Source organism: Eptatretus burgeri, chromosome 5 (assembly GCF_056783735.1).
Source record: "Eptatretus burgeri isolate ZD-2024b chromosome 5, Ebu_testis_v1, whole genome shotgun sequence".
In the NCBI taxonomy this organism is placed as follows: Eukaryota; Metazoa; Chordata; class Myxini; order Myxiniformes; family Myxinidae; genus Eptatretus; species Eptatretus burgeri.
Genome location: NC_140965.1, coordinates 37,956,374 through 37,983,873, shown reverse-complemented (window position 1 = coordinate 37,983,873; position 27,500 = coordinate 37,956,374). Strand labels below are relative to the sequence as shown.

General features: G+C 42.4%; 1 protein-coding gene across 6 annotated transcripts in view; it reads right to left on the bottom strand.

Moving 5' to 3' along the window:
* LOC147026255 (extracellular sulfatase Sulf-1-like) overlaps nt 1–27,500 on the bottom strand; it is a 397,411-nt gene that overhangs the window by 130,231 nt on the left and 239,680 nt on the right. Inside the window, exon 1 of one of the 6 annotated variants that reach the window (XM_085881496.1) lies at nt 16,209–16,447. The exons of the other annotated variants lie outside the window; for them this stretch is intronic. The gene's annotated coding sequence lies outside the window, so the exon portion shown is untranslated. Of the gene's footprint in view, nt 1–16,208; nt 16,448–27,500 lie in introns of those variants that run through there. 6 annotated transcript variants of the gene reach the window in all.

Here is a 27,500-nt window from a genome sequence, read left to right as displayed (position 1 = left end):
AGGTTGGCAAAATGAGAACCAGCTTGCTGGGATGATTGAGCCATTTGAGTATCCTGTGTTCGAGTGGTGAGTTGTCCATGATTGTGCCCAATAGCCCAGGAGACTGTTTTGGCAGCAGCAATGCTCTGTACAGAGTATGGTCCCAATGGATTGTATTAGAGATGCCCATTTTAAGACAAATACTCAATAACATGAAATTTGAAAAGAATACCTGTTTATATCATATTACTCCCATTAAAACCAATTCAATAAGGTGAATGCAAAAAATTATGATAATAAAATAATTGGTGTTTATTTATATGTTTTGCAGTGAATTTGGGAAAAAGACAGTGAATCTGGTGGGGATATTCTCTAAGTGGCAAAGCAGGGAGTGCTGTATTCTTCACCCAAGAATAGCTTGGCTTTGAAAATTTACTATTTTACTGAAGCAAATACGGTTGACCCTCACTCAATGTGAGAGATACGTTCCTGGAAAACCTCACGTCTGCAAAACTTGCATGCAAGACGTTGAGAATATTCATAGGTAATACTAAAAATCAGGGAATTCCCAGGGAAAAAAAAAAAATCGGGGAATCTTCCATCTTGCCCATGGCAAGTACAGGTGTATGCATTTTTTGTTCAATATAAACTTGATAATGAATGCTGTACTGTACATATGTGAATTAAACAAACAATAAAACACTAAATATCGATAAAATACTGTATAAATACAATACAAAATACCATCGAACTGTATTGTATAAATTCTGTTGTGGAAATGACTCTGAGAGGGAGATGTTTATTATTGCGAATTTCCATAAAGTGAATGTTTAGCATTAGCGTTAAGAAATTATTTGTGATGTTACATATGCTTCACTTATATTCTAATTAGACGACATCTCCCTTTCTCAATGCCTGTGTCTAAAATAACATCTCTTTTGACCTTATATTTGATGTCTTTCCCTTTGAAATCTGTCATTTATGTGCCATTTAGCATTTCACTAGGACTTAATGTGGTAGCTTGGCATGGAAGCTGTTCCCCTCACTGCTCCATTCTGGACAGGGTCATGCAGAAGACAAGTATTCGTCAAGGTGAATGATTGGCAGAAGGTATCAATTTGCATAATGTGTTTTTTGTGGGAAAGTATCACACTATTTAAACTCGAAGGGAACTCGGTAAAGCACATCCCCCCGCCCCGTAATGCCTGATCCACGAGAACATATCGGGCCCAATACATTTTTGAGATATCGAGCTATATATCGATTTTGGCCCTCTCTCTCAGTAGTGAAGAATAACTTAAAAAATTCGAGTAGGCGGATCCGGATCTTCACCAAAATCGAATCAGTTCGTCCTTGTCACACACAATTTCATCCAGATACGCCCACAACGTTTGAGATATCCAGCTGTGCACAAACAAACAGACAGATAGACAGAAAGGGGGTGAAAACATAACCTCCTTCACCTTTGGTGGTGGAGGTAATAAACATTAATTAAAATTAGAGATCCCACTGTGTCTTTTGCGAAGATAGAGTTGTCACTGACACCCTAAACATACTGTATGAATTCTTGCCATGACTGACTGCTGGGAACATAATGTAAGGAAAACAATACTTTCTTCGTAATTATGTATGCTTACTTGTTCAAGGAGAAGGGCAATCAGTAGAGAGCATACCTCCACCAGGCTGCTGAGCTTATGTTTTGTATCCCACTGATAGGATGGATCTGAATTTGGACCTGAACTAAAATTTAATAGGCTTTTTCTTGTCACCTAACAAACTCACTCACCAAGTTTCGTTCAAATCCATCCATAACTTTTTGAAATATCGTGCTATATATCCATTTAGCCCCATCACTCAATGGTGAAGAATCACTTTAAAAATTCTCGGATCCGGATCTGGATCTTCACCAAAGTGGAACCAATTATTTCTTTTTACAATACGTGAACCAATACGTCTTGGCAATGAATCTTCGTCAGTGGATCGGTCAGAATGAAAAGCATCGTATCCAGCACTTCGATCCTAGTGAATCCCTCGTCGCCTACCGGCTTGTGTGTGTGTGTATATATATATATATATATATATATATATATATATATATATATATATATATATATATATATATATATATATATATATATATATATATATATATATATATATATATATATACAGATGTTTGGTACTACAGAACTTTAAATGGATACAAACAAACACGACATATTAGTGACCGAAGTTTTTCGTGCTGCACTCTTTAGTGTAAAAAAAAAAAAAAAAATCGCAGCAAGTGAAGGAGGAAGTGAAGGCGCGTGCTTTATACGCAGGTCTCAATAAGGTAGAGAGAAGGAGGGTGGGGGTGGAGTGGAGAGAGGGAGAGTGGGGGAGTGGAGAGAGGGAGAGTGGGAGAGTGGGGGGAGTGGAGAGAGGGAGAGTGGGGGGAGTGGAGAGAGGGAGGGTGGGGGGAAGTGGAGAGAGGGAGGGTGGGGGGAGTGGAGAGAGGGAGGGTGGGAGTGGAGAGAGGGAGGGTGGGAGTGGAGAGAGGGAGGGTGGGAGTGGAGAGAGGGGGTGTGGGGGGGAGTGGAGAGAGGGTTGGGGGGAGTGGAGAGAGGGAGGGTGGGGAGTGGAGAGAGGGAGGGTGGGGAGTGAAGAGAGGGAGGGTGGGGAGTGAAGAGAGGGAGGGTGGGGGAGTGGAGAGAGGGTGGGGGAGTGGAGAGAGGGTGGGGGAGGAGAGAGAGGAGGTAAGGATGGGAGTGATAATAGGCAGGAAGGGCAGAGAGGGGAGGCAGGGGAGGGAGAGAGGATGGAGGGAAGGGAGAAAAGAGGTGAGGATGGAGGAAAGGGATGAGAGAGAAGAGGATAGAGGGAAGGGAGAAGAAAGGATGGAGGGAGAGGAGAGGAGGAGAGGATGGAGGGAGGGGAGAGGGGAAGCTAGGAAGGGGGGGAAAAGAGCGAGGAAGGGGGTGAGGTGGGGAGAATGACACCTCACCAAACATTGTTATACACTGCAGGAGGGAGGAATGCGAGGAGGGGGTGAGAGAGAGAAAGAGAAAGAGAAAGAGAAAAAAAATAAACGAGAGAAAGGTGAGGGGTGGAGCTGGCACAGTAGCAAAGAGAGTGGTATGTTATGCTTAAAGACTGAACACACACACACACACACACACACACACACACACACACACACACACACACACACACACACACACACACACACACACACACACACACACACACACACACCTCATGTCAGAACAGCTGTACACACAATGACACAGAGTTTGTAAAGTTAACCACTGGCACATCTGCAAAAACTGATATGCTAGTTCCAGAGAATTTGTGGGACCATGAACCAAAAGCAATCACTGAAAACATGGAAGCAACACTCACATAATGACCTAATGATCCCATCGCGCATAAACATCGAAAACGAAGCATTGCAACCAGATGTCATACTTAGGTACAAAAAAGAGAAGAAGGCATTGCTAAGTGGGGTGTTAATACCAGTGATTTTGGACTAACAATGTAGAAATCAAGAAAATGACCAAATACCAAGACCTTAAGAATGAAGTGAAAAGATCCAGGAAGCTGAAGAATGCCAAAGTTGTAGCAGTGATAGTTGGAGCTTCAGGAATGATGACAATGAACTTCACAGAGATATTGAAAACCAAACCTGGGAATATTACTACAAACAAACTACAGTTGAAAGCTGTCCGGGTCTCAGTGACGATCCTGAAGAGAACCCTCGGCACAAAACTGAGAACAGAAAACTTCACAGCTTGGTCCATGAATCATGACCCCTTACGGAAATGAAGGTGGATACTTTGAGCCCACCCTAGGAGGACTCCATTCCACACTCTGAAACTCGCATATGTAGATATCAATCAACAACACACACACATGGAGGTGGATACTTTGAGACCTGGTAGTTCACCGTTCCACCTCCTGAAACCCACCCTCCATATGTGGAATTAGCAGGCAACAACAGCAACTTACAAATAAACACACAAACACATGCACACTTTGAGACCTGGTAGGTCTCTATTTCAAATGAAAGCCATCCACCATATGTGGAGATTGCAGGCAACAACAGCAACTTGCACGTATGCATGCGTACACGCGCGCGCGCACACACACACACACACACACACACACACACACACACACACACACACACACACACACACACACACACACACACACACACACACACACACACACACACACACACACACGATGAGAAGTCTCTCTGGGTCTTTGTCTTTTGCAGATGTCATAGAGTTGTATAAAGTTATAAACATTCTTCTTTATGGATGATAGACATTGGTTAGGAAGCCATAAAAAATATTATACACAAGCATACTTTCTTCATTGCATCATCCAATGAAAGTGTGTTAAATAACTGTTATCTTATACTGTGTTGTTTTTTATCGTCGGGTCAAGCATTGAACCCAGACAAGACATCGGATCACTATCTCTCAAGCAGCCTATTACACAATTTTTACTTATCAAAATTAAATCAACGTATCAAAAAGGAATGGTGCCAACTTACCACGATGATTACTCAAATTGGCTATTAACAACGTGAAACATGGGAACAGCGACAAGAAAATCACAATCACTCTGTTTTCAACTTTGGTTTATAAGTTTCACCCGTTGACGTTTGTCTTTGACTTAGAACCATAACCTCTGTCTCTTAGCATTGTCTATCAACCTATTAGACTGGTTTTGGAAGACCAAAGGGATTTATATCCAACACATGAAAAAACCTCGGAGTTTAGATATATCCCTAGTATTTTGTTTAGTAAGATTACCTCTACCTTTATATCAGTGGACGGGGAAATGCATTGTGTTTGTGTAGCAGGTTTTAATTCCCTTTGTAATACTTCTCTTTCGAGATTCCCTCTCTTCTTATGTATTTTCTTATCTTTCTCCCCATCTCTCTTAATCCCTCTCTCTCCTTCTCCACACCATTTTACAGTGCATCCATACGCACAAAGAACATGCTTTACAAAACCAACATTACACCTACAAAACTCACACTACCAATCAGACCAATCATAGCACTTGGGTGCCCACTCAGTCCTGTGCGTTGCCTGCAGCATACCGCTTGAGTGCCGTTCAGTGCTCTGTGGTGCCTGCAGCGAGGCGCTTGGGTGCTGCTCGGTTCTGTGCGGCACCTGCACTGAGGAACCAATGAGCACAGCAGGACAACAAAAGCGCACCACCCATGAGAAACAGGCAGCGCTAGGTCCTTAAACCATGCCTCTCCCTGGACTTTATAAACCACACATCTGAAGATGAAGAGCAGAGGTGTGCGCATCCAGAGAACAATGAGAGGCAGAGTCTGTGAGGAGCAAGCCGTGGGAACATAAACCTCTGTGAGGATGGGATCTGCTGGGAGTGATTGAGCTGGTGCTGCATAGCGAGTGGACAAGCCGCAGATTTGTTTCCTTGGATGTGACAGCGAACACACACCGATTTACACTATCTTCTCATTCTGTCCCCATTTCTAATCACTCACTTGGAATGCACAAGAGCAATCAGCAATTGTACCCTCAGCGGGTTTCGAGCTGGGTTACTGATTCCAGCTTCACGATTTCCTCTACTGCCTTACAAAACATTCACCGCATCTCTCCCCACATCACACATCACCCTCTCTTCTTTCTCTCCCCCACCCCTTTTAATTTTGGGACCAACATAAGTCCGCAAGCTTACATCCAGTCGCCAAAAATCCCCACCTTCTTCTTCTCTCTGGTTATCCCTCTTAATTGTCTAATTTCTCAGAGTGACTGAGGCACATATGTCTTGGGTTTCATGATAAGGTGACTGTCTAAGGGGCTTGTTTGTTTAAGGGTAAGACTTTCTTTTGTGTCACTGCATTGCTTGTATATACACACTTATTTGTTCACATGACTAATAGTTTCCAACCTGCCCAATTGTCTCTTTCTCCATTGATGAGACACTTGGGTGTAAATAGTTGATCCCCCGCTGTTTCGCTATGGTCAGAGACGAGCTGATGCCCCACTTATGGTTTTACTCAGGTGTTCTTGATTTATAGGAGTGGCGTGTCGAGAGCATGGTTCCTTATCTGGGGGTACTCATTTGCAGGGAAGGTAACGTGGGAATTGAATGCGAGAACCCACCTAAATAATTTGTCTCAAACAGCATCCGTGTTGTATCTGTGTATGCATGTATGTATATGTAATATATATATATATATATATATATATATATATATATATATATATATATATATATATACATATATACATATATATATATATATATATATATATATATATATATATATCTGTAATATACAGTAGACTAGGTGTAAGTCGGCAGCGTGTAACTCGTCACTTCGCCGAAGTCGGCAGCGTCAAAAAGTCCCGAATTTATCTCATGTTAAATCCCTTTGAATAAAGGGTCATCTCTCTGTAAGTCGTCATCTCTAAGTCGTCACTTCGTCTAAGTCGTCAGATGTTGTCCATTCCCACGTAATGGAAACTGAAGTAAATTACCACTCCTAACTCGTCACACGGAACTGCTGCCTCATGAGAAGCCCGATGTCATGGAATCGTGATGCTCGCTCATTGGTGTACACCGCCAGTGATAGGCTATGTATAACTGCGTACACACGTTGATCGCACTGCAGGCAGGACAATGGCGACTAAGCGTAAGCTTACAACTAAAACCTACCAAGAAAAATACGACATTATCCAGTTTTGCGAGGCAAATCCACTGATGAAGAAAACAGACATAGCTGAGAAGTTGGACATCAAACGGCAGACATTGAACGATATCTTGAAGAACTAGAACGGGCACTCATAGAGCGCATACCTTCGCCGCCACTACTTTTTTTGTTTTTGGTATGAGTGTGGGGAACTGGTTTCATATGAATGGTCTTATGACACAAACCACATATCTATAATGTCATGACCCCCCCTGACTTTCGGGGGCTACGGACTAAACAACAATCAACTCACATCATTTTGGCGAGTCTTCACTCGCAAGCTTGGTGAATACAACGTTTCAACAAGAGAAGGTAATCTCATTTGATGGTGGTTTCATGCAAATTGAATAAGAATTGACTGAGTTATGCCGAAAACCGCATATTTTTCAAGGGCGTGACCCCCCCCCCCCTGACATTTTACCCCAACCGGTGACATGTGTTATGACGTCATTGTGTCACAAGATTGGGCATTAAATTCTGAACATTTTGGTGCTGGGTTCATGTAAAGCGGACAAGAATTGACCGCGTTATGACAAAAACCACATATTTTTCAAGGTCGTGACCCCCCTGACCTTTGACCCCTAACCGGTAACAAGAGTATGGGCGTCATTGTGTCATATTGCATATCACAAGATGAGGCATTGAATTCTGAACATTTTGGCGTTAGTTGCATGCAAATTGAATAAAAATTGATCGTGTTATCGTAAAAAGACGATTTTGACCTTTTCGTGACCTTGACCTTGATCTTTGACCCGAACGATCCCAAAATCTAATCGAATGCTTCCTGGCGAATAACCAATCATCCCACCAAATTTCATGCAATTCGGTTTAATACTTTTTGAGTTATACGAATCACAAGATTGCAAATAAATAAATAAATAAATAAAACATAACCTTTCGCAGAATGCGAAGGTAATAAGGGCAAGATATTTGGACAAGTGGAGAAGATCGTGAGGCCGGTGGGAAGTGTGAAATGCGTGAAATGTGTGTCCTTTGAAGATGTCGATGACGCGCTCATCATCTGGTTTCGGCAAATGTCGGCTCAGCCAAATATTCGGTTTCGGCCGATTCGGCCAAATATTCGGCCGATACTGTCTTTCGGTGGAGAATTGCCCAGCCAACATCATGGAATACAATGACCGGTTTGAATCCTTTCTCATGAACCAGATGCCCAAGAGTTTGAGGCAGTCAAACATAACGGATTACTTCGCGAAGAAGTAAAGGATCGATCGAGCTTAGTGTTGAAGTCCGATCATGGTTTTATATTGGCTTGTTTTGCACATTACCGCACTCACTTACACATAGGCATTGAGTGGTAATCATCACCACGATGACTGTGTGTCATGTAATTTGTCACCATACATGACATACATCACCGATGGTATACGAGTTGTCTTACAGAGTTGTTCATTATCTTTACTTTTGATAAACTGATTCATGAATTCCATCTTTGCTTGATCACTTTCCAACACACCAACTCACCCCCACCTATGCCCCGAGGATTGTGTTTTCCTTTTGGTACAATAGCCGGCTCTCACACATATGTGTCCAGGCCACGCGCGACTTCATCCTTCACCCCAGTCATCATGAATGTTCGCATACGCGTAAGTCGTCACATTTCTAAGTCGTCACTTTTTCTCGGTCCCGATGGTGACAACTTACGCCTTGTCTACTGTATATACATATACACACACACACACACACACACACACACACACACACACACACACACACACACACACACACACACACACACACACACACACACACACACACACACACACACACACACACACACACACACACATCTGTGAGAAATAGCACAAACTCCACACTACGGATAGGGTGCCTCATTTGTATAAAGCATATAATGGGAAGAAATTAAATGCGTCACAGACATAGCTTCTGGGCGATCTTTATGGTGACAAGCTTTCGGTGAAATAAATCTTCTTTGTGTTCAAGAACAGCAGGCATGCGGATGAGATGATGGTACAATATCGATACATCATACATATACTGAATATATAAAATATATAACAAAAGGTAACGACAATAACGGCTCTCACCTTCCTAAATGGAGGTGAAAGTACAATGAGAACAAATACACGCATACACGCACACACGCACACAAATATGTAAAAACATACAGTGTACATGCACATATTCAGATACTGTTTATATTCATATCCCTACATGTACACATACACACTGCTTGCAGTTATGAATATGAGGGATGAAAAGATAAAAGGATCTTATTCTGAAAAAGTGAAGTGAATGAGTGAAAGTGAATGAGTTCAAAACAGCATCGCACTTACCTTGTGGAAGTCTTCTTGGGTTGCTTTATGCAGCTTCTTTGGCTAGAGGAGTGTGGGAGGGGTCAATCATTTATATAATCCTAGCCACATGGGTATAGTTGATGAGGTGAGAGCTGATTGGCTATTCCCTCCATTCACAGGTGAGAGATGTAGGTGGGTCTTTATTTATTTATATATTAACCGATTTTGACGTTTGCACGTGGTACATGCTTGGGAGCTTCATTGGTATGGATTGCTGTCTCCACTATCGCTGATGATTCACCAATAAGTGATGAAACCGTTCCGGAGGCTGGGGTGTGTGTAGCATTGGGATTCTCGTGCATGTACGATGTGTGAACGTCTTTATAGTTGTTGAGGAACTCTGGTAAGGGTTCGAAACAGCGTAGCACTTAACTTGAGCAGGTCTTCCCGGGTTGCTTTACGCAGATTCTTTGGCTTGAGGAGTGTGGGAGGGGTCAATTATTTATATAATCTGAGCTACCTGGGTTTAGTTGATAAGGTGAGAGCTCATTGGCTATTCCGTGCCATCACAGGTGAGAGATGTGGGTGGCGTTTTCTATATATGTATATATATATATATATATATATATATATATATATATATATATATATATATATATATATATATATATATATATATAAATATTCTCTGACTCTCAAGAGAAATCAATGCAAACATTATTTGCAGTTTCATAAGGTTTATATTTCAACATACAGGCCTATGTCGAGACATTGTGATTCCACAATACTGTATTCTTTTGTTGATTACTTCAAGATTATACGAGTCCAAGAAATATTAAATTTTAGAATGCAGTACATTTTTGTTCGAGATAATCCAAAAATAATTACAAGTCATTGAAAGTTTGTGGTATAGTCGTGACAACATCTGTTAACTCCTTTGTGAAGTGCAGTTCACAGTTGTACATATAGTATTTCAGGTATTTCCAAGATGGTGGTAAACAATATGTCATGTAGTGGGGGACAGTGGTCTGCAACATGAAGATTATCTATATATTACTAAAACTCTCATCTTGTATATATGTATGTATGTATGTTCCCGAAATACAGCGAAAACGGTACAAGATAGCGCAAAAATTTCCGGCCCGCCTTACTCACCATTCTCCTGCGGTGTGCAGTATCAAGTTTCCTTCAAATCGGCAACGAAAAAATTCTTTAAAAAATCAATGCCTGATTCAGTCAAGTACTCTTCGGCAGTATTCGATCAATGCAAACAACCTCAGCGGTATAGTTTGCTGGAGCTATCTTTTTTTGTTGTTGAAATGATTTTTTATCAACCGCTGACACAATGGGAACCCAACGGGTCCACGGGTCGTCTAGTCTAGAGACAGAGACAGAGACAGAGACAGAGAGAGAAAGAGAAAGAGAGAGAGAGACACAGAGAGAGAGAGACAGAGAGAGAGACACAGACACAGACACAGACACAGACACAGACACAGACACAGACACAGAGAGAGAGAGAGAGAGAGAGAGAGAGAGAGAGAGAGAGAGAGAGAGAGAGAGAGAGAGAGAGAGAGAGAGAGAGAGAGAGAGAGAGAGACACAGAGAGACAGAGAGACACAGAGAGAGAGACACACAGAGAGAGAGAGAGAGACACAGAGAGACACAGAGAGAGAGACACAGAGAGAGAGACACAGAGAGACACAGAGAGAGAGAGACACAGAGAGAGAGAGAGAGAGACACACAGAGAGAGAGAGACACACAGAGAGAGAGAGAGAGAGAGACACAGAGAGAGAGAGAGACACAGAGAGAGAGAGAGAGACACAGAGAGAGAGAGAGAGACACAGAGAGAGAGAGAGAGACACAGAGAGAGAGAGAGAGACACAGAGAGAGAGAGAGAGAGAGAGAGAGAGAGAGAGAGAGAGAGAGAGAGAGAGAGAGAGAGAGAGAGAGAGAGAGAGAGAGAGAGAGAGAGAGACAGAGACAGAGAGAGAGAGAGAGAGAGAGAGAGAGAGAGAGAGAGAGACAGAGACAGAGACTTTTGTATGCTTTTATTACAAAAGTATCAAAACACACCAGAAAAAAAACACTCCATAAAAACAATTCCAAACAATTTTACAGCAAAAATAAATTCAACAAAAGCAATGCAAACAAGTAAAATCCTTCAATACAGCACGTGTGGTGAATCAAATGAGTACACTAATGTTAAAATATGCAATTTATGCTTTTTCAGTTGAAAAACAATTAAAAAGCGTACTTAATATTTGAAATGTAAAAATCTTGTTATTATTGTGATAAGCACGTTTATATATAACAGAAGGAATGAAATCGTTCGATACAGCGTGGCAGGAGGCCGCAAAAGAATGATAGCATAAGAAGAACTTAGCTTTCAGCATTCGGCGATCGGCGCGAAATGCGATGGTGGGCGGAAGTGACGTCTTTCGTTCGTTCATACATGAGGGGCGCGTTTCTTCGTTTTTTTTCCGTCAAGCAATAAATTAAATGTTTTTCACATATATAACACATTAGTTTCACAAATTTCCATTGAAATACTCGGGTATTTCCGTCAATTGTTGCCATTTCCGTCGAGGTTACGCACTGCATCTACCGGACGGCCGTCATTGGCTGTCTTGAGGCACGTAGGGGGGGGGGGAACGGGGGACACCGAAGACGTGGTAGACGCCGGCGGGTCATTTCAAACTCGGTGCAATTGTATACAGTGCACACGTTGTAACAAGGGTGTCTGTTCATGTCAAAAACACCACAGAATAATACATATATGCAAAAAGTAAGTGTAAGTACTTTACACTTTTACAAACAGATTCCTCATGAAAAGAAAATCAAAACCTTATCAGTGTACCACTGATCACCCACAATATCCAGGCTCAAAAGATAAGCCTGTTCTATTTTTACTCATGCCGAAACCATACCTTTAAAGCACATTTACATTTTTCCCCTTCAATTTTGCTTTCCTGGTTTTATAAATTGCCAGTTTAGCAATGCTCAACAGAAAAGACAAAAACGAGAGGACTGGTTTACTTTTATAATCCCCCCCCCCCCCGATCCCATAAATAAAGACTGGAAAGGAAAAAACAAAATTAAATTTATAGAAAAGCTGTTGAAGGAAGAGAAAGAGGGGTACCAATCTCTTACATTCAATGAAAATGTGGGCAATATTTTCAATTAAATCACAAAAAGGAGAAGAAATTGGAACAGAAGAATTAAACTTATGGAGTAATGTCTGTGTGACCAGGGCTTGATGTGCTGGTCTCCAATTCAGGTCTCCAGTTCGCCCAAGAGTTGGAGAACGATACATTTTGTTCCACACTGGAGTTAAAAACGCTCCAGCAGGTAAGGTCTCATTCCACCGATTTTTCAACAGTTTTGTAAAACCAGGTATACATGCTTCCAGACATATGTTGTAGACAGCCGTTTTCCCCATGACGTGAAACACACCAATTTCCTCTAAGTTTGAGGAGAACACACCCTCTTGTTTTTTGAGGCAATTTGAAGTTCAGGGAAATAGAGACGTGAGTCTACCACTTCATCCACCCCAGTCCACCCGATGTTTAGTCGATGAAAGGTTTGAATTACTGCTTTCAAGACATTTTCCACAATATGAGCAGAACGAACACCAGTTTTTATTGAAAGTGAGCTTACAGGTAGCCAGGCATTCAAGGATGGATGCAACAGGTCTCACACTCTGTTTATTCCAACACTGGTGAAACAATGCATAAACGACCTGGAGGTTGAAATTCTAGAGAATAAAAGACTCCGAACTAATGGCTCATGTACAAACTTTTGGGCATCGTATGAGACCTCTAAACATTGCACTCCGAGGACTTGCCAAGCATTCAAAAGGCTCTAATGAAAACTGGGGAGCTGAGACATGTCAACGTGTTGCAGGTCGATGAGGAAAGGTTCACGGTAATATTTCAGACCTTCCACTTTCTGCAAACAGGCGTTTGTGAGAGGTCGCCAAAGAACACACTCACTGTACAGTAGCCACTTAATCGTGGAAATCCGGAATGCCATTATCCGACTTGGGATATGCATCAGATTTTGACCACCCGCATTTCGGGGTCTGCAGACCAAGTCTGGGCCCAAGCCAATGGTGGCCACCCCAGAAAAAAAAAATCAGTCAGAACCCTCTGAATGCATGTGACCAAGTATCTCGGAGGTTCAAGTGGGATAACTCCATGCCAAATAAATGGAACCACCAGGTTGTTTATGATTGACACCCGTATCTTAAGCAAGAGAAGTTGGTACAATCTTCTCCACCTTGCCAGTTTCAATTAATTTTTTTCCAGGAAGTTCTCCCAATTTTTTTGTTCATGCACTTCAATTCCTAGAAATAAGCCTAAATATTTAAACCCCTCACTACTCCACTGTATTCCTCCTGGTAAAACAGGCAGGGACGAGGAAGGCGATCTGGGGCCCACCCAAAAAGCTACACTTTTTTTCCAATTTACCCTTGCAGTGGAAGCAAGCTCAAACTGGGTAAGGCACGAGAGACCTCAGAAACATATTTTTGATTTGCAATAGCAACACAAACATCATCAGCATAAGCTGAAACGACGACTTTAGAATTTTGTGAAAGAGAGACTCCTCACACTGAGTTCCGAAGTAAAACTAATAATGGTTCAACGGATAGATTGTGGAGCATGCCTGATAGTGCACAGCCCTGACGGATGCCTCGCTGAAAGGGGAAAGGGTAACAAAGACTATTATTAACCTTCAGCAGACAAGATGCATTTTTGTACAATAACTTAACACAAGCAATCAATTTTTCCCCAAACCCTGTTCTCCTTAATAAATCAAACAAAAAAGAATGGTTAACACTGTCAAAAGCTTTTTTTTGATCTAAAAGTAATAAACCAAAATCAGGAGATGTAGTTCGACTGAGATTGATCAAGTCTCTCACCAAAAAAATATTATCGTACATGGAACGTTCTGGAACACAGTATGATTGATCAGTGCCAATCAAGAAAGAGATGAGTTCCTTTAGACGGGTTGCAAGTGCTTTTGACGATATTTTATAGTCCGTGTTGAGGAGTGACACAGGCCGCCAATTTGCAGTCTCATGCAGGTTTCCTTTCTTCGGAAGGAGACAAAACTGCCCTCCGGCAGCTCAATGGCAACTCACCTTGTTCAACACTCTCCTGAAAGTCCTCAAGAAGAGTAGGGCCTAGAATGTCCCAGAAAGCCTTATAAAATTCAGCCCGAAGGCCGTCTAGTCCAGGGGCTTTCCTATCCTTGAGCGCAGCAGTAAGTTCTCCAAGAGAAATGTCAGGCTCAAGCAATTCAGACAGAGAAGGGAGGTGTTCAAGCATCGGCTTCCTGTTCTCCTAATTCACAGCTCTTTTTGCGAAGAGTTGAGAAAAACAGACTTGTAGTTCATGCTTGATATCACTCTGGGAGGTCAACAAATCACCACCAGAAGAGTGCAAAGCATGAATTTGTTGAGAGGTCTTGACCATTTTTTCCAAATTGAAGAACCCTTTGTTTGGTGTGTCAAGTTGGATTTTTTCGTTCCGCAGTCGGACGAAAGCACCGGCCGCCCGCTTTTTCACCATTTCAGCCAGAAGGGTCCTTTCTCCGACAACTGCTGGACATTAACGCTAGACAATCCAGCTTTCTGCTCACAGATAAGTATATCGTTTTTTAAACAGATATCACACCAAATAAAAAGTGTTGTATGTGCTGCAAGAGCAGTATTGTTGGCAAAAACATTTGATTTGGGACTTTGTGCAGTCCCACCATTGTCTTAAGGTCAAATATGAACCCTTTTGTGACTCGCATTTTTCCCATACCATTTTAAAAGCTTCTATAAAATGTGAACTTTGTAAAAGTTTCAAATTAAAGGTCCAATATGCACTTCCACAGACATGATGAGGAAATCCACACACCATAACAATCATGTGATGATCGGAAAAACCAGACGGCCTTATCTAAGAGTTCTTAACAATGTTTACCATTTCATGATTAACATAAAATCTGTCTCCGCGAGCCATCGTCAAAACATTTCTTGATGCACAAACCCATGTATACTGACGGAATTTACGGTTTTGTACCCGCCACACATCCACCAGTTTAAACTTTTTTATTAGCTGTGCCAAAGGCCTTGCACTGGGTGGATGAGGCTCACAAGTGTTCCGATCAAGTTGTGGGTTGAGGGTGCAGTTGTAGTCACCCCCCAGACAAAACAACATGGTTAAGTCAACGGTGCTTAGAAACTCTGCCAACTTATCGGACTTATCCGCTGACAAACTCTGCCAACTTGTACAGAAAGGCACCTTTTTCAGAGTTAGCACTAGGACAGTAAACATTTGTCATGCAAATCTTTAGGTTACTACTGACAAATTGCACAGACAGTAAGTAACCTTTGCAAATTTCCTTACAAGTTATCTCCGCAGGCTAGAGTCGAGGATGAAACACCATTGCCACACCAGCCTTGGCCTCAACAAGCGCACTCGAGAAAAAAAGACAACCTTTAAAGATTTTACACCACTCATCCTCAGAAGACCGATTTGCATGCGTCTCCTGGAGCATTAGCAAGCACATCAATTTTTTTCATTTTGGAAGAGCTGAAATACCTGGAGGCGACGCACACAACTGCGGCCTCCATTGATGTTCAGGGATGCCACTTTTATCTCCATTCTGTTAGTTATTATTGAAGCTCTTTACCAGCCCGAGTAACACATTTCCTTAACCTTTGGAACTGAGGATCTGACATGTTAACCTGATAAGGATCACGAATCATACTCCTTGCAGTTTTAATGAAATCGTGTAAATTCGGGAAGTAATCTTTGATTTTTACGTATCTTTTCCTGAATGTATACATCCAGGAATTTAATCACATTTTCTTGAGACACTAAGGTTGTGTCGTTTCCCCCTTCATCCTCTTGAGAGCTGAAAGCACTAAAATGTGGGGTCGAAGAGGTTTCATCTGAATCAAGTGCTGCATCTATAACCTCTCCTATTACTTGTGGAACACTTACTTTTGGCTCAACAGAAAGTTCTGCTCTGTTTACGGACCCCTCCGAATTTGCCTTGTCCATGTCCTTCCCCTCTACAACCCTTAAATCATCATCTGTGAGGGAGGGGTTGACATTTAACTCACAGGGATTTTCCCCTTTATCTATTTCTCCATCACTGTCAGACATAGCTATTAACTCGTCTGAACAAGTTTGGCTAACAGGACAAACACTTAAAACATCCTGAGGTACCTCACTGTTCTCTGTGTCCCGCTCGGAGTCGGCCAGTGGAGCAAGCGAAGTTTCCACATCCGCACACGATTCCGGTACCACCAACGGGTTCCCAATGTCAGACGGACCTTGGAGATCCACCGATCCTGACCTTATTCTGCTCCTTCGCATCAACATTTGACCGTTTTTGGCCTTTTTTCCTGGTATCCGTGAGAGATACCTCCATATCGTCCACACTGTCCTGTACAGTGGATGGTAAAGGGGAGGAAGCAACCACTTTCACTTCCTCGTTTGGTGGGGGTGGATTAATTACGTCACGATTACACCCCCTCTCTCCAACGCCCGTCGGGGTGGACGAGTCCAATTCGACGTACACCTCAGTCGGTGGGGGGGCGGGGCTCCCGATTCACCGTCTCCCCATTAGTTTGTGGTGAGGAAGAATCGTTCCTCACCGCACCTTCACTTTATTGCGGTGTAACCGCATTGGGACAAACACTCTTCACGTGCCCGTGAGCTCCACACCCAAAACACGTCATAACCTCTGAGGAAGCAAATATTTTATATTCAAACCCTTCGATTTTTACACCGAGTTCAACATTCAATGTTTTACCATTTTCAGGTAGTATCATATAAACCACTCTTTTAAAGGAGGTGACATGTTTAAACTTATCGCTAACATGACGCATCGGCACCATTGAGATCCTCGACACAACCTTACCGAGCTTGTTTAACTGGTTACACAAGTCCTGATTCCTTATAAATGGTGGAATATTATTAATGTTAACTTTAACTGTTGGGGCCTGTAAAGCGAACATAGAGAGGTAAGTGTTCGGTTTGATGAACAGGCCATGCTCAACCACCATGGTGACCACGTGTTCCTCCGACACAAACACCACAAACTTCTTTTTCATGCGAGAAGCAGCACGAATATTATGTAACCCAACGATGTTACCGATGGCGGAAAGCACATCGTTAAGTTCCACCTCACTGGGAGGGAAGAAACAAAAAATAGCGAGTTTATGGGTTAGTGACTCGAACATCTCGACATGGAAACGTTCACCCGTCATTCTAACTCAAGAAAACAAGTTAGTAAACTTTACTGAGAGAAATAAGGCGTTTTCACAAACACCAATAAATCAACGATTAAAGTTGAGAATTAACAAAAACACAGTCACAGTGAACGAGAAAAACCTCCCCCGGCGGCCATGACAGGCCTTAGGCCTACGATTTTCTCAACACGAGAACGTACGTTCTCTCTCTCGTTCTCTCTCTCGCTCGCTCTCTCTCGCTCGCTCTCTCTCTCTCGCTCGCTCTCTCTCGCTCGCTCTCTCTCTCTCGCTCGCTCTCTCTCGCTCGCTCTCTCTCGCTCGCTCTCTCTCGCTCGCTCTCTCTCGCTCGCTCTCTCGCTCTCTCGCTCTCTTCTCCAGACAGGAAGGGAAAAAAACACGGGAAAATCCACAAGTAGAAAACGAACACATGGGAAACGAAAAATGGGGAAAGTGAAAACACCAAACAGCACAGCAGAAGAGGGGTACTCACGACACGAAGCAAGGAGCGGCCATGTTAGTATTCAACGAACAAACAGCCAGCAGGAGGCGAGAGGAAAAGAGGGGGGAAGAGGAGGAGAGAGAAGGGGAGAGATGGGGGGAGGGGAGAGGGAGAGGGAGGGAGAGGGAGGGAGAGGGAGGGAGAGGGAGGAGAGAGGGAGGGAGAGGGAGGGAGAGGGAGGGAGAGGGAGGGAGAGGGAGGGAGGGAGGGAGAGGGAGGGAGAGGGAGGGAGAGGGAGGGAGGGAGGGAGAGGGAGGGAGGGAGGGAGAGGGAGGGAGAGGGAGGGAGGGAGAGGGAGGGAGAGGGAGGGAGAGGGAGGGAGAGGGAGGGAGAGGGAGAGGGAGGGAGAGGGAGAGGGAGGGAGAGGGAGGGAGAGGAGAGGGAGGGAGAGGGAGAGGGAGGGAGGGAGGGAGGGAGAGGGAGGGAGAGGGAGAGGGAGGGAGAGGGAGAGGAGAGGGAGGGAGAGGGAGAGGGAGAGGGAGGGAGAGGGAGAGGGAGGGAGAGGGAGGGAGAGGAGAGGGAGAGAGAGGGAGGGAGAGGGAGAGGGAGGGAGAGGGAGAGGGAGGGAGAGGGAGAGGGAGGGAGAGGGAGAGGGAGGGAGAGTTAGGGAGAGGGAGGGAGAGGAAGAGGGAGGGAGAGGGAGGGAGAGGGAGGGAGAGGGAGAGGGAGGGAGAGGGAGGGAGAGGGAGAGGGAGGGAGAGGGAGGGAGAGGGAGAGGGAGGGAGAGGGAGGGAGAGAGGGAGGGAGAGGGAGGGAGAGGGAGGGAGGGAGGGAGGGAGGGAGGGAGGGAGGGAGAGGGAGGGAGGGAGGGAGGGAGGAGAGGGAGGGAGGGAGGGAGAGGGAGGGAGGGAGAGGGAGGAGAGAGGGAGGGGAGAGAGGGAGGGGAGAGAGAGGGAGGGAGAGAGGGAGGGGAGAGGGAGGGGAGAGGGAGGGGGGAGAAGAGAGAGAGGAGAGAGAGGAGACAGACTCAAGCCGCTAACACAATTGATGGGGAAAGTGTACGTATATTGCAGGGGTAGGTCTTAAAAGTAAGTGAAGTTTCATTACCGTCCGTGTACTTTATGTTTTTCAATAATAAAAAGTTAACACTAATCTCAAACTACCTTCATTCAAAATAAATATACAAAGCTGCTTTGTCGATGGAACACCGTTTCATTTGTGTCATTGTCCCTATAATCTTGAGAGCAACTTTCTGAACACGGTTATGTTCAAAAGCAACATTGACCATGAATGACCTTGTTAGAAATTTAATAAATATGTTTCATACAGTAATTTCAAATCAAATTAAATAAATGCTAAAATGGCTAAAATCAAGAGAATGCCGAACGAGATATGTTAACGACTGCGGGAAGCAAGGAGAAGCTGACGTTTCTGACGTTAACCCTTCTGCGGAGCAAAAGAGGGTTAACACTTGAAACATCAGCTTCTCCTTGCTTCCCATGGCGGTTAGCACAACTCGATCAACATCCTGTGGATTTTTTTCGATTGTTCTAGTCGTCACAGATCAACACAAGCCTTCATCAGCAAGCAGAGTTCTTCATTCTAAATATATACTATAAATGTGCTGTATTTTTGTGGTGTTTCATTGTTTGTGATATTGCAAAAAAGTCTCTCAACTCAATAAGCACATTGTTTGGCTGCTGCAGGTTTTTAGGATCCTCGGAAGTTATTAATGCATTCACTGGTACCAAGCCAACATGGCGGGTGTTCCAGGGGTTTAAAAACACAGTTTCACAATTTATCGACAAGCTAAGGATATGGAAGAATAAAATGTATTTGAAAAGCTGATAAACTTGACTGTACGTTGCTCTTGCAAAAAGATGAACCAACAATTATGTGAAGCCAGAAACTGAAATCATGATATTTTATTGTGAAAATGGATGGCTTTAATAAATAACTTATACACAGTAGAGGGCTGGCAGGATAGCCAAGAGGTGTGTGCACTTTCCTCTGAGCTGTCTAGCCTCGGTTTGAATCCTGACCCAGCTATAAAGTGTCATCCTGGTGTTTCACATGCAGGGCAAGGCAGCAATGTGTGTGCCATCAATTTGGTGGACGTTAAGCCGGAGGACTCGTCTGCCAGAATTGGTCGTTTGAGGATGCTAAAGATGTACGATGTTTCTTATGAAGAGTAGGTGCGGTTTTGCCAGCACCCTGAACAAATTGCAAACACCTGCCCTATCTGACTGCTGGTAAGGCAACGACAAACCACCTGGCATAACCCTTGCCAATAAATTGCTTCGGCAGCGCCAACACTCTGTAAAGAGTATGTGGTACATTGATTATGATGATGATACACAAGCATACATAAATTCAAAATATATTGATGTTAAATTCTGATTTGGAAATGCTAGTTATCCCAAAAAGTGAAATCGAAGATCGTCAGGTTTCTTTTTTTAGACTGGATACGAACCAAGATAAGAAATCTTACGCATGCAAAAAAAACAAAAAAATCAAAAAAAAAATCTTCATGCTGTGAGATTAACGTTACACTGCACACCCATTAATCATCAGAAACAATCAACTCATGCATGTCTGTTGAGGGTGAATGTCAGGTGAGATGGGTGGGAGAAAACCAGCGGGTAGGGGTTGGGGGTGGGAGGGGACGTAATTGCTGAAAAAAAAAAAATATATATATATATATTTATATTCCTGCCACCTTCTGTTGCCTTAGCCGAACCATTGTACCTTCATGAGTTCTGATGAAAGCAGCTGGCATGTCACCACGACGACGATGCTATCAGTACTTCCATGTGTAAAAAAAGCATTACCATTAATGATAATGCTCATTATTCCTTTACTATATTGTCATTACTGTTATTACTGATGATGATGATGATGATGATGATGATGATGATGATGATAGTAAGAAATTTCTCGATATTTTGTTGATCGTCCATCAGAATAGTGTTAAGCTGGGTGACCCATATGCCAGCTTGGTGGATGTTCAAGATCCCACTGTTGTGTCTTTCATGTAGATTCGGTGATTTATCGCTTGCCCCCTGAACAAATCACAAATGCCTTCCAAAGTCGAACGTCAAGCTTGAGCATTCAAGTCATGAAAGACTTGAGCCAAAAACGATTTTCGACTGACAAAAAATGGTGGGAATAGTTAGGGATATTAAAGAAGTAGTAGGCTAGTAGTAGAGGTGTCATGGTCGGAGATGTTACCTCTGACACTGAAGGTGGAAGGAGGTTATGTTTTCACACGTGTCTGTCTGTGTGCAAGATATCTCAAAAACTTGTCGACGGATTTGTATGAAATTTGGTAGGCAGGTTGGGTGTGTGACAAGGATGTATTGATTCGATTTTGGTGAAGATTCAAATCCAGATCCAGATCTGATAATTTTTTAATTTTTAAAGCGATTCTTCACCATTGAGAATTGAGGATCTGATATGTTAACGTGATAAGGATCATGAATCATACTCCTTGCAGTTTTAATGAAATCGTGTAAATTCTGCTCTTTTGGCCTTTTTACCTTTTGGCAAGGCCAAAAACGATGTCGAGCATGATATTTCAAAAATTGATTGGGCCTGATATGTTGTACTTGTTCAGTCATTGCGTGGCAGAGGTATGCACTCTACCGCGTGTCCTTCGAGTTAAAGAATGGCACATTTCCATTCTGGATTAAAAAAAAATATTTATAACAGTACGTCAGTTCATCTTGGCATTGTGTTAAAACATATATCGAACACATGTTAAGTTTTCTTGACATCATGTAATGTTTTCTGTGTAAATCCAACCACCTTCTTCATAAATATCTTGCATATCTTATAAACATTTCAAATGACACATTATCAAATTTATGATTTTTTTTTAATGCTAAAATATTAGTCACAAATACTACATAGATCTCTTTATTGCAAACATAATCTCGATGGATATGGCACATTTGCAATTTCGCAGTTTGAGTTCCACGTTGTAAAGATTTTCTAGAAGTTAAAGGACCATTATGATTGTTTATACTTTTGCCAAGTAATCGCTAAAACCCAAAGGTTCTTCCATGAGAGACGTTGTCTGGAAAGTATATTGGAAATGTTCTTTTGAAAACATTAGGGATCTAATAGGTTTGCTGTCAAAATTTCATTTCGCCAACAGTGATATATATCTCAGACCTGAACTGTACCCTGAAACCATGATAGATCAAAGGGTACAATAAATGGTGCACACCTCAAGGTTTGGCTCAAAGCCTGGAGCACAAGTGATAGTGGCCATGCTGAATGTGAATAGTCATTGAAGAATGGTGAGCCAGGAGCCTGAATGCACTGTGCCGGTCAAAATTTAGCTTGGCAGTGGCGGCTCAGATATTCCTATAAAATTTGTTTTTATTTATTTAATTATTTATTTACTTACAAAAATTAATGTAAATGACTTGAGATAATTGGTGCCAATTGGGTTGGCCTGCTTGCCATTCCCATCTGAGCAGATCGTTCATGATGCTGGAAACTAAAATCTTCATGTTGTATCTGAAAGTACACCTATGATTCCGAATGTTCTTGTGATGTATGTAATTGTATAATAGATGTACAAGCTTCCTGAGCCAAGATCATTGTTGGAAAAAAACAAATACCCTCATTAATTAAATGAAACAACGATTGCTTTAAAATGTCAACGTGCACGTTCGTTGATGGCTGAGCTTCAAAGATTTATCTGGCAAGCGATGTGCATCTACATAAAAAGGAAGAATTCTCTCCAGTATATGGTGAAAAAGCGGATACAATAATAATAATAATAATCATAATAATAATAATAATGTGAGTTCCCTTATAAGGAACTTAAATGCAGGCAGATGCTGTTCAGGTGATCAAGCTTGCACTATAATTGTCAATCTATTTTTGTTGGTCTGTGCTCTATCCCAATCTTGAAATGCTGAGCATCAAAGCAAGGAAGCAGCATGTACCATTTTTAAAGGCTATGGGATGATTCAGTCAGGCTTTGAACGGCTGACCTCCCAGGCTCAGAAAGTCGATTCTTTCTTACTTTCTCCTCATCCCTTTCTACTGCACCTAATGATGGCAAATTGCTTCGAACACCAAATGCCTACCCCTTCCAAATACAATTGATTGGTCACATTAGTTCTGAAAAAATGATCTTTTGCTGAAATAAGCCACTTCAAAACTACATGCTTCAACCCACATCTCCCCCACTCTCATCTCACCTTTACCTTTACACCAACCCTTCATTTTGTTCACTGTTAAAACACTCGCTATTGCTGATAACTGCTGCAGTGACAATTGCTGCTGCACACAATTAACAAGAAATCGTTTTTCCACTTAAAGGATGGATGAAGCAGCACTTCCTCAAGAAGTGTTCAAAATATTCTCAGAATGAGATACTCGAAATAGTCCTAGATGCTCCAATATTATTTTATATTTTTCAATTTCCAGTACTATCTGTATTATAATAGGTTAAAAGGTTGACTTTGTCCGGCTATCTCCTTCAGCGCGCTGCTGTGGTCTCATCGGCTTCATGGCAGCTTTCACTTTTGCGAATGATGGTTTTGAGCAGTCCCATATTTGACTTATGTCGATTTTGAAGGCAAAACTTGTCTGTTTCACCTTGAAAATGCCACCATCTTTTCTTATCCAAACCTATCGTTTTTGCCCCCATTGTTTATGTTGTTCCAGCTATATAGTTGGCCTGTGGCACACATCCAGAAAGTGTGCCCGTGTTTTTAGTTCCTGTTTTTATTCAGTTACATGTATATGTGTCTATGTATTTGTCAATCCACAGCACACAAAAGACAAAATGTCTGTCAGCCAATGAAGCAATAACCACTTGACTTACACAAACGATTTATGCCTCATCGGATAGGTCTTGCATGAACCGGGCGTAGTGGCATGCGCCTGTAATCCGGCTACTCGGAGGCTTGGGTTGGAGGATCGCTTGAAGATGGGAGCCCTGCACTGGACCGCGCGATGAGAGGGTGTAGGGCAGCCCAGAATCATGGTGAAACCCAATCCTTATCCCTGTGTCGTGAGAGGCAACCAGGGTTGCATCAGGAAGGGCATCCGGTGTAAAACCTGTGCCAAGTCAGTATGCGGATCATAACGGATGATCCGCTGTGGCGACCCCTTACCGGATCAGCCGAAAGACGAACAACAACAACAACAACAACAACAACGGATAGGTCTCGCATGGAGGAGTGGCCTGAATATCATTCTGAGGTTTTAAATTTCACTGCTTTTGGCGAGTACAATTACCAATTTACTAATTGCTCACAGATACCCATCTTTGACGGGCATGGGGGACAGGACGGATCACAATACTCGGTTACGGTAGTTTCTTTGGATGTTTTGCGCCGCATTCAACAGCTTAGTTCATATTGGTGGCGTGTCTGGGTGACCATGGTAGCGTTTGAGACCAGTTGCTTTAGATTGTTGACCTTGACACATAGTGCCGGATGAGTACCATTAACGATTTGACATATTCAGCGTTTCTATATTATCTCCATCAACAGTTTAACAACATGGCAGGATAAAAGTCGTAAATGCTGAGTTGAACAAACGTCCTGAACTCATGGACTTAGTTAAGTAAAGCACATCGTCTGGGACCCGGCCGTCGGTTTGCCACTGCACGCTGCTGATTGTGACGTCATCGATTCGCTCTTTGAAAATTCTATCTATATTCGATTTTTTTGAATGCGCTATCACCTGAGTAAATACATGGAACACCAAATGTAAAGATTTCGGAAGTATGAGCAGAATATGTTCGGAGAAAAGTGTGTTAGAAGTTCCAGGCTTACGCCCAATATATTATGATTATGATTATATTAATATTATGATGATGATATTCGATTTTTTGAATCCGCTATCACCTGCGTAAATACAAGGAACACATAATGTGAAGATTTCGGAAGTATGAACAGAATATGTTCAGAGAAAAGTGTGTTAGAAATTCCTGGCTTACGCTCATTATATTATGATATACTTACTACCAGGGGCTACCTGGCACTGCCTGGGTGGGAGGTGGTTGGGGGGGGGATACCCGGCACTGCCTAGCTGTGTGAGCTTTTCCAGGCAGTGCTTTCATTGAAAAGCTACCGAGTTATTCGGATCATGGTGGTTACCTTTTGCCTGCAGGCTGGTGGCAGCACTGCCTGATCCCACATCCCAATGCACATGTTACAACAACCCTTGGTGGCCTCAAAACAGACGTTAGGGCCAACGTGTGGTAGCTTGAATGCTTGTCCAGATTCTGAAGTACTTACACCCAAAAATTGTGGTCTCGAGGTGGTACGGTTTGGCCATGAAAGAATAACATACAAACAAATTAAACACTTGAATATATTTATAAGATATAGTGAAAAGTAAAAAGGTTGTCAAGTCTTGGACTATTGACCGTAATCACTTGTATATAATCTGCGATAATGTATAATACACAGAACACTTTTCAGATAAAATTCTGAAGAAAATACCAGTTTATATGTATTAACCCCCACCCCAAAACTGAACTCCAGCTTGGGACTGGAAATTGAGTTAACGCAAAAGGAGTGTTTTGTCGATCTTTGCAGAGCCATTTATGATGGTGCTTCATTCACAATAACATGACTACTAATACGTCTCGTTTTTCTCGGACATGTACTTGTTTTTGGTCCTTAAATCTTCATCCAGCCAGATTATTAAAATATCCAAAAATGTCTGAGATTTTGCAATTTTTTTTGCTTTTGCATCTTTAAAGGGATAAATTTTAAGATTTGGGATTTTTTTAACCTTATATAAATGGGTAAACCATTTTTGTACATTTCCATATGGTGGTAAAATGCGGTTATGTAATGTTTGGATTAGGACTTTGGTACAAGCCTGTACTACTCTGTTATGGCGGAATGGACGTATTCGAACATAGACACTCATGCGTCCACTTCCTGTCCAACCTTGCAGTGAGAGTCCAACGACATGCTCAGTGCATGATTCAGTGTCTATTCTGAGTCCGTACCTTAAACACTTGTTCGATTATTTTTTGAAGAACTCTTTACAATGCCAAAATCAAAGCGTTAATTCACTGCACAATGAAAGTCAAATTTCTGTGTTTTCAAAGTGGACGAGAAGAATGGGAAGCTGAGTGCTTGGTATGTAGAGCTTGTCCGTCCGTACATGTCTGTGGCAAATAAAGGTGTTATGGATTTACAATCTCATGTGGACAAGCACAATAATTCCCAAAATAATTCAGTATTTCGACTGGAAGAACGGCGGTTGGCAGTCAAAATTAATTGAGGTCCACATCACACTTAATGAGATTGACAATAGAATTGCTCAATACATAAAGGAAACTATTGAAAAGAGTGTCCTCTTTTTTTTTTTTCGTGTCCAACTCTGGAGTGTCCTTTTTTATATATTTTTCAGTGTCCCTCTCTGGAGTGTCCTTTTTTTGGAGTACAATTTAAACATACGGATAACAGGGAGCCGGCAGAGGTATGTACACTCATCTTTGAGCTGTCTCGCCTGGGTACAAATCTCGACTCAGCTATAAACAGTCATCCTGGTGTTTGACCTCCAGGGTGATACAACCTTGTAAATTGGGAAATAAAATAAAATATTGGCGTTTCTCAAACCACTGTGATAATATCGTGTTTTAAGAACATTTTCAATGACCTCATAGTGATTGTTGAGAATCGTAATCGAACAAAGCAATCGATTGACACCAAATACATTATCAATGGATATACTGATTGGAAATTCAGCAAAAAATTCAGGACTCCTTCACTGTGATAAAAAAATTTTAATCCTTAAGCCTGCTTTGTCTTTTGGAACAAACCAAACAGCTCAAAATTTATTGAAGACGATGATGTCAATATGAACTGCCTTGAGAAGGAGAGAGAGAGAGAGAGAGAGAGAGAGAGAGACAGACAGTGAGAGAGAGAGAGAGAGACAGACAGTGAGAGAGAGAGAGAGAGAGAGAGAGAGACCAGAGAGAGAGAGACCAGAGAGAGAGAGACCAGAGAGAGAGAGACCAGAGAGAGAGAGAGAGAGAGAGAGAGAGAGAGAGAGAGAGACAAGAGACAAGAGACAAGAGACAAGAGACAAGAGACAAGAGACAAGAGACAAGAGACAAGAGACAAGAGACAAGAGACAAGAGAGAAGAGAGAAGAGAGAAGAGAGAAGAGACAAGAGAAAAGAGAAAAGAGAAAAGAGAAAAGAGAAAGAGAAAAGAGAAAAGAGAAAGAGAAAGAGACAAGAGAAAAGAGAAAAGAGAAAAGAGAAAAGAGAAAAGAGAAAAGAGAAAAGAGAGAAAGAGAAAGAGAAAGAGAAAGAGAGAGAGAGAGAGAGAGAGAGAGAGAGAGAGAGAGAGAGAGAGAGAGAGAGAGAGAGAGAGAGACCAGAGAGAGAGAGACCAGAGAGAGAGAGACCAGAGAGAGAGAGACCAGAGAGAGAGAGAGACCAGAGAGAGAGAGAGACAAGAGAGAGAGAGAGACAAGAGAAAGAGACAAGAGACAAGAGACAAGAGACAAGAGACAAGAGACAAGAGACAAGAGACAAGAGACAAGAGACAAAGAGACAAAGAGACAAAGAGAAAAGAGAAAAAGAGAAAAAGAGAAAAAGAGAAAAAGAGAAAAGAGAAAAAGAGAAAAGAGAAAGAGACAAGAGACAAGAGACAAGAGACAAGAGAAAAGAGAAAAGAGAAAAGAGAAAAGAGAAAAGAGAAAGAGAAAGAGAAAGAGAAAGAGAAAGAGAAAGAGAAAGAGAAAGAGAAGAGAGAGAGAGAGAGAGAGAGAGAGAGAGAGAGAGAGAGAGAGAGAGAGAGAGAGAGAGAGAGAGAGAGAGAGA